This window comes from Lissotriton vulgaris, unplaced genomic scaffold, assembly GCF_964263255.1.
Source record: "Lissotriton vulgaris unplaced genomic scaffold, aLisVul1.2 SCAFFOLD_3036, whole genome shotgun sequence".
NCBI classification, from domain to species: Eukaryota; Metazoa; Chordata; class Amphibia; order Caudata; family Salamandridae; genus Lissotriton; species Lissotriton vulgaris.
The window spans coordinates 112708-119711 of record NW_028244103.1 but is presented as its reverse complement, the minus strand read 5'-3'; positions in this window follow the sequence as shown (position 1 = coordinate 119711).

The window sequence follows — 7004 nt, the reverse complement described above, 5'->3', positions numbered from 1 at the left end:
ATGGCAATAAATATTACAACATAAATATTTCATTTTGTTTGGATAGCAAATTTGTATTTACTTTTTATAAAAATATTAAAAAAGTTAATATGTTGAAAAAAATTACTTTTACAGAACGTTTTCCTAACTATATAATGTTTATTTTTCTTCAACATTAAATAGTATTACAACTACAATATTATTTATTAAAACACATATTTAAAAAAAGAAAATATAACATAACAATGGTAAAACAATATATATTAAATAATATTATCCACTTTATATAATTATTTAATATATTTTGTATAAATATAAACAATTAAATAACTATTACAAAATGAAAATTAAATGAATATATGTATGCAAAAACGCAATTAATATTTTGACTTTTGATATAAATGCATGTTTCCAAATTTTTCCATTACATACATTTTGAAAAAATGGTAATTATGCTTTACAATTTTGGTATTTATGTTAAAATAATTACAAAATATGTTACATTAAAAAGGTAAAAAATATATTACTGTCTTGCTTCATAAAAAAATGCATTCAAAATACTGTACATAAAATAAAGTGTACTAAATTTCTTTCCTTAATTTTTCCAATGAAGATAAATTGAAAAATTAAATATAAATGTTTTTATTTACTTACTGTCTATTTTAATTTACATATATCATAATAGCAATAAATAATATTCACTAAAATGGAAAACCTATGTTTTATTATATATTAAAAATCATATATGATGTACTATTGTCAGCCATTATACTCCTTGACCTGAGCGCAGCGTTCGACAGGGTGAACCATAGGATCCTGGCTCACCGTCTCAGAAGTATAGGAGTAACAGGCAAGGTGCTTCAATGGCTGTGTTCCTTTTTGGAGAGAAGAACCTTTCAGGTATTTGAGGAGAACATCGCATCTAAACCTACCTCTCTGCCGAGTGGAGTCCCTCAGGGCTCGTCACTTAGCTCAGCCCTTTTTAATGTGTATATGCCTTCTCTAGCAGCCATTGTAGTCCCTTCTGGAATCCGCCTGGTGACCTATGCCGATGATACGCAATTGGTGGTAGCGTTAAACCAAGCAGATTAAAAAAACAATGCCATCTATTCTTTTCTAGAGGACGTTTTAAACTGGATGGATGCGTCTCAGCTCAAGCATAATGGTGGAAAAACTGACCTGCTCATATTGGGCAACTCCCTTAGCTTTAAATTCCGTTCCATGTGGCTAGCCGGCATGGGTCCTCCCCTGCCCCTAAGTCAGAAATCAAGAGCTTGGGCATCAGGTTAGACCAGGATTTGAACTTTAGGGTACAGGCCAAGAAGACAGGCTATGGACTGCTTAGAATGGCCCGTAAAGTCCTCCCCCTACTCTCCTTTCAAGCTAAAAAAGTCGTGGTCCAATCATGTATACTATCCAGACTGGACTATGGTAATGCACTGTATCTGGGTGTCCCCACCACAGTATTTTCCAAATTACAGTCTGTTCAAAATGGTGCCGCCAGACTTCTGGCTGGAGCGACCAACAGACAATCGGCGAAATCAGCACTACTCTCCCTTCACTGGCTCCCAGTGCAGGAATCTTTTAGATTCAAGCCCTATGCCTAGTACATAAATCCATGCAGGGGAATGGGCCTCCTATCAACTCAGCCATGATCCGTCCTTACAAAGCTAATAGGAAACTTTGGTCAGATGAATTGCATCTGGCCAATGTCCCTAGGATCAAGAAGGCCAGAAGTGGTGGACGGCTCTTCTCTTATAACGCCGCTAAACTCTGGAACTCTCTGCCACTACATCTTTGCATAGTTCCCAATCATCTGGCTTTCCGTAAACAACTGAAGACCTTTCGTTTCCTTAGTTCTTCTGCCTCCTCTGTGTCAATTCTTAGCGCTTGGATGCTCCCGGGTAGGTATGCACTTTATAAATGTTTTTTTCATTTCACTATTACTAATAATACCTAAATTAAGTCAAGGAAAGTACTGAAAACTAAAGATAAATAATTTACTATTCCCACATCAAACCACATAGAGGGCCAGATTACGATGTCATCAGGAAGGGTTTCAGATGGGATTCGGTTTTGTACATTCAGATTCCAAACCCTTGTGTCTGACCGAATTGTACAGATTTCCCAACAACCGTTTACGATGTCCGGGAATCGTGCTAGCAATCCGAATCAATTCCGAAAGGCATTTAGGACAGTCTTTCAAAGCCAAATTGTACAGCTCTTTGGCCAAAAAAAAAGAATCTGTGGCACAGGCTTCAAGGCTGCACCTGAGTAAAGTCATTGTGGAGGGGTGCTGGGAAAGGAAGCAGTAGGCAGAGAGGGATGAAAAGTAGGAGAATAAGGGGCAAGAGGTAGATGACCAGGAAGGGTAGGACAACCAAAACCATGAGGACTAGGACAAGAAGAACTAGAAAGACCTAGAGGGGCAGTTCCAGAGGCACCCAGAAGACCAGAACAAGAGGACTAAGTAAACTAAAAGGATCATGACCAGGAGGACCTGGAACGGTCCATGAAGATCAGGATCTATGCGACCAGGGCATGGATTGGCAAGTGGGGCAGAGCCATCATTACAAGTAGCACGGCCAGGGTGAGGAGGATCTGAGCTAAGAAAGCCAACCAGCATCTAGAAGAACATGTGGAATGGACAGTGATGGGCAGGAGGAGCAGGACCAACATGACCAGGTTCAGGAGGACCCGAACAAGGAGAACCTGGATCAAGAGGATCTGGATCTGGAATGGACTAAATAGACAAGAAACAGATCCAGGTGAATCAAAACAAACCACACCAGGAGGGCAGAGACTAAGAGTCCCTGGACACATGAAGCAAGATGGACCAGGATCTGAGGTACCAGGGATAGGAGGTTGATGGTGAAGAGAACCAGGATGAGGTGACTAGTAACAAGAAGACAACAAAGGAAAAGAGACAGATGGGTCAAGACTGGGGAAACCAAGAAGAGCCATGATGGCCAAAAGGCAAAGATTATTATAAGAAGCTCAATAGGACAAGAAAGACTAGGATGGCCAGGACCAAGGAGACCAAGACTAAGATATAGCACTTGGGGCAGGTCCTGGAGAACTAGGGTCAGGAGAGTCCAAATTAAAATGAACAGGACCAAGAGGATAAGGAACAATGGACACGGAATCTCAAGAAGGATAAGGAATATGAAAAACAAGAATGGAAGTAGCAGGTAGCTCAGACGAGGGACACAGGCAGCCAAAATTAATAGGAAAAGTTCTAAGAGGGCCAGGAATCAAAGGACTAGGGGGGCCAGGAACAACAGCCTAATGAGGATCAGGACCTTGAGTATCAGGACCAGGAGGACCAGAGTGAAGAGGAAAAAGAACATCCAGAGGATAAGGCCAAGGGACATCAGGATCAGGGTGATCACAGCCTGAAGTTCCAAGCCACAGAGCTAGGAACAGGATAGCCAGGAAGGTGAGCAACAGGATGGTTTAGGCCAGGAGGACTAGATAAAGGAGGACTTTGATGAATTTGTGGAGAGAAACCAGGATACGCAGCAGGAAAACTAGGGCTAGGAGGATCAGGACCAAATCCAGGAAGACAAGATCCAGACCAGTAGGATCATGGGGAAGAGTAAGCAAGGAAGAAGAGGGGGTCAGTGTCAAGAATACCAGGAGGACCAGAGTCAGGAAGACCAGGACCAGAACACGGAGAATTAGAATGACTAGGAACAACAGGACCATGAACAGGCCTAGGAGTGCCAGGGGAACCCTGATCAAAGACTCAGGGCCCCGAGTACCACGTGGAGCAGACAGACCAGTACCTGAGGGTAGCAGACCAATGTGAGGAAGATTAGGAAGACCAGAACAGCCAGAGCCAAGGTGACTAAGGGAGCTGAAGCTGATGTCGGGGAGGACCAGGGCCAACATGACAAGACCCAGAAGGACCCAAACAAAGAGAACTAGGACTGAGAGGGCTCAGACCATTGGGTGCAATGCAAAAGGACCAAGAGGGCCAGGCACATGGCCAAGAGGACAAGGATGATTCAAAACAGGAATACAAGAGCTAAGAGGGCAAGGAGGGCAGGACACAAGAGGCCAGGTAGACTGAAGGGGCCAGCAGGAACAGGAACGTATGTACTGGAGATCATATGAGCAGAGTGAGAAGGATCAGAAGGACAAAGTTAAATAGGCGAGGGTCGAGAGAATCAGGAAAGAAAAGGAAGAGCTAGGAGAAGGAAAGGATCAGGATGGCCAGGAGGACCAGAAGCAAGAGGATTTTGCATACAAAGACCCTAACAAGGAGGACCAGACGCAAAAGGATCAAGTCTAGTGGGCACAAAACCAGGAAGAGAACATGGACTGTCAAGAATAGGAATGAAAAGAACATTGCTAGGCAAACCTGACTGAGAGTGAGGAAGACTAGAAGAAGAACCTGAGCCAACAGGACAAGAGCTAAGAGAACCAGGGCAATAAGGTCCAGTGGAACCACAACCAAGGGGGAAAGGAAGCTCCAGCCACAGAGGCCCAGGAGTATCAGGACCTGGCATACCAGGACATGCAGAACCAGGGTGAGGAGGAAAAGGAGGTCCAGGACAAGGAAGGCCAAGATGACCGGAGCCAGGAGGAGAAACCTGGGTGACTAAGAGCAGAATGACCTGAACAAGGAGGATCAAGGCAAAGTGGACAAGTTTGTCAAAGATGACAATGAGCAGGAGGACGAGGGCAAGAGTATCAGGACATGTTGGAGGAGAACTCTGAGAACTAGTCAGGTCAGGAGCAGGTGGACTTGGGCAATTAAGACCTGGGGCCAAATGGGGAGAATTAGGTAAGAGGATCAGACAGGTCAGAATCAAGAGACCAGGACCTGAAGTTCCAAATGGAGCAGAATGACAAGGAACTGGGTTTTTAGTACCAGGCTGGTGAGGATCAGCTGAACAAGGACAACCAGAGCTGTGATGACCTATGGTTCCAGACCAGGACCAATCAGGTGAGGCAGAGCGCAAGAGGACCCAATAAGAACGAGCAGGACCAGTGGAGACAGTACCAGGTGAATGAAAAAGACAAGCACTGCATCAAGGAAAATCAGAATGACCAGGAGTGGCAGCCCTAGGAGAACCAAAACAACAGAGCTAGGTAGATTAGGACCAGGCAGACCAGAATGATCACAGTGAGGATCAGTGTTACCAGGAGCAGGAGGCACAGAAAGGGCTAGTCCTAGGATAATACAGGATCAGGGCCAGGAAGACCAGGGTCAATCAATCAATCAGGGAATTTTAAAGATTGCTACTCACCCATGAGGGTCTCAAGGCACTTGTGGGGGGGGGGGGGGCTCTGCAGCTCAGGGTTATCCGAATAGCCAGGTCTTGAGGCTCTTCCTGAAGGTGTGAAGAGTAGGGGAGCATCTGATGTTGACCGGGAGCTCATTCCAGGCCTTGGCAGTGTTGTAGGAGAAGGCTCTTCCACCTGGTCTGGTACTGCGGATGAGTGGGGATTCTGCCAGGGCGAGGTCGGCTGAGCAGAGGTTTCTTTTGAGTATGTGGAAGCAGACTCTTTCATTGAGGTATTTGGGTCCAATGTTGTGGAGTGATTTGTAGGCGTGGGTGAGTAGCTTGAAGGTTACTCTCTTCTCGATGGGGAGCCAGTGGAGGTCTCACAGGTGTTGGGTCATGTGCTCATGTCTTGGGATACTGAGGACGAGTCCGGCTGTGCTGTTCTGGATGGTCTGGAGTTTGTGTAGCAGAGATTTCTTGGTTCCAGCGCAGAAGGTGTTTCCAAAGTCCAGTCTGCTGGTTATAGGAGCGTGTCTGATGGTCTTTCTGGGGGTCTTGCAGAAGATGCAGAGGTAGTTGAAGCAGGTGGAGGCAACAGCATTGATCTAGCGAGTCATGGTGAGGGAAAAGCCGAGGATGATGCTGAGGTTCTGGGCATGGTCAGTAGGGGTAGGTGGGCTTCCGAAGGTGGGGGGCCACCAGGCGTTGTCCTAAGTGGTAAGGGAGGGTCCAAGGACAAGGGCCTCTAATTTCTCTGAGTTGAGCTTCAGGCAGGGTCAGGAAGGACTACGAAACTGCACTTACCTGCTAGACGCCGCCACCGCCAGGAGTCATTTCCAGACAGCCAGACACCTAGAAGCACGCCGCCACCGCCAAGAGTCATTTTACAGCTGACTACACGTGCCGCCGCTCTGGGACTACAATTCCCGGCAGCCTACGCGGCGGCGCGCTTTCTAACAACGCGAGGGCGCTAGGAGGCGCACATAAGCGTCACAGAAACCGGCGGAGCGGGGGAGACGAAACTGCACAAACCTGCTAGACGCTGCCACCGCCAGGAGTCATTTCCAGGCAGCCAGACACCTAGAAGCACGCCGCCACCGCCAAGAGTCATTTTACAGCTGACTACACGCGCCGCCGCTCCAGGACTACAATTCCCGGCAGCCTACGCGGTGGCGCGCTTTCTGACAACGCGAGGGTGCCAGGAGGCGCACATAAGCGTCACAGAAACCGGCGGAGCGGGGGAGACGAAACTGCACTTACCTGCTAGACGCCGCCACCGCCAGGAGTCATTTCCAGGCAGCCAGACACCTAGAAGCACGCCGCCACCGCCAAGAGTCATTTTACAGCTGACTACATGCGCCGCCGCTCCGGAACTACAATTCCTGGCAGCCTACGCGGCGGCGCGCTTTCTGACAACGCGAGGGCGCCAGGAGACGCACATAAGCGTCACAGAAACCGGCGGAGCGGGGGAGACGAAACTGCACTTACCTGCTAGACGCCGCCACCGCCAGGAGTCATTTCCAGGCAGCCAGACACCTAGAAGCACGCCGCCACCGCCAAGAGTCATTTTACAGCTGACTACACGCGCCGCCGCTCCGGGACTACAATTCCCGGCAGCCTACGCGGCGGCGCGCTTTCTGACAACGCGAGGGCGCCAGGAGGCGCACATAAGCGTCACAGAAACCGGCGGAGCGGGGGAGACGAAACTGCACTTACCTGCTAGACGCCGCCACCGCCAGGAGTCATTTCCAGGCAGCCAGACACCTAGAAGCACGCCGCCACCGCCAA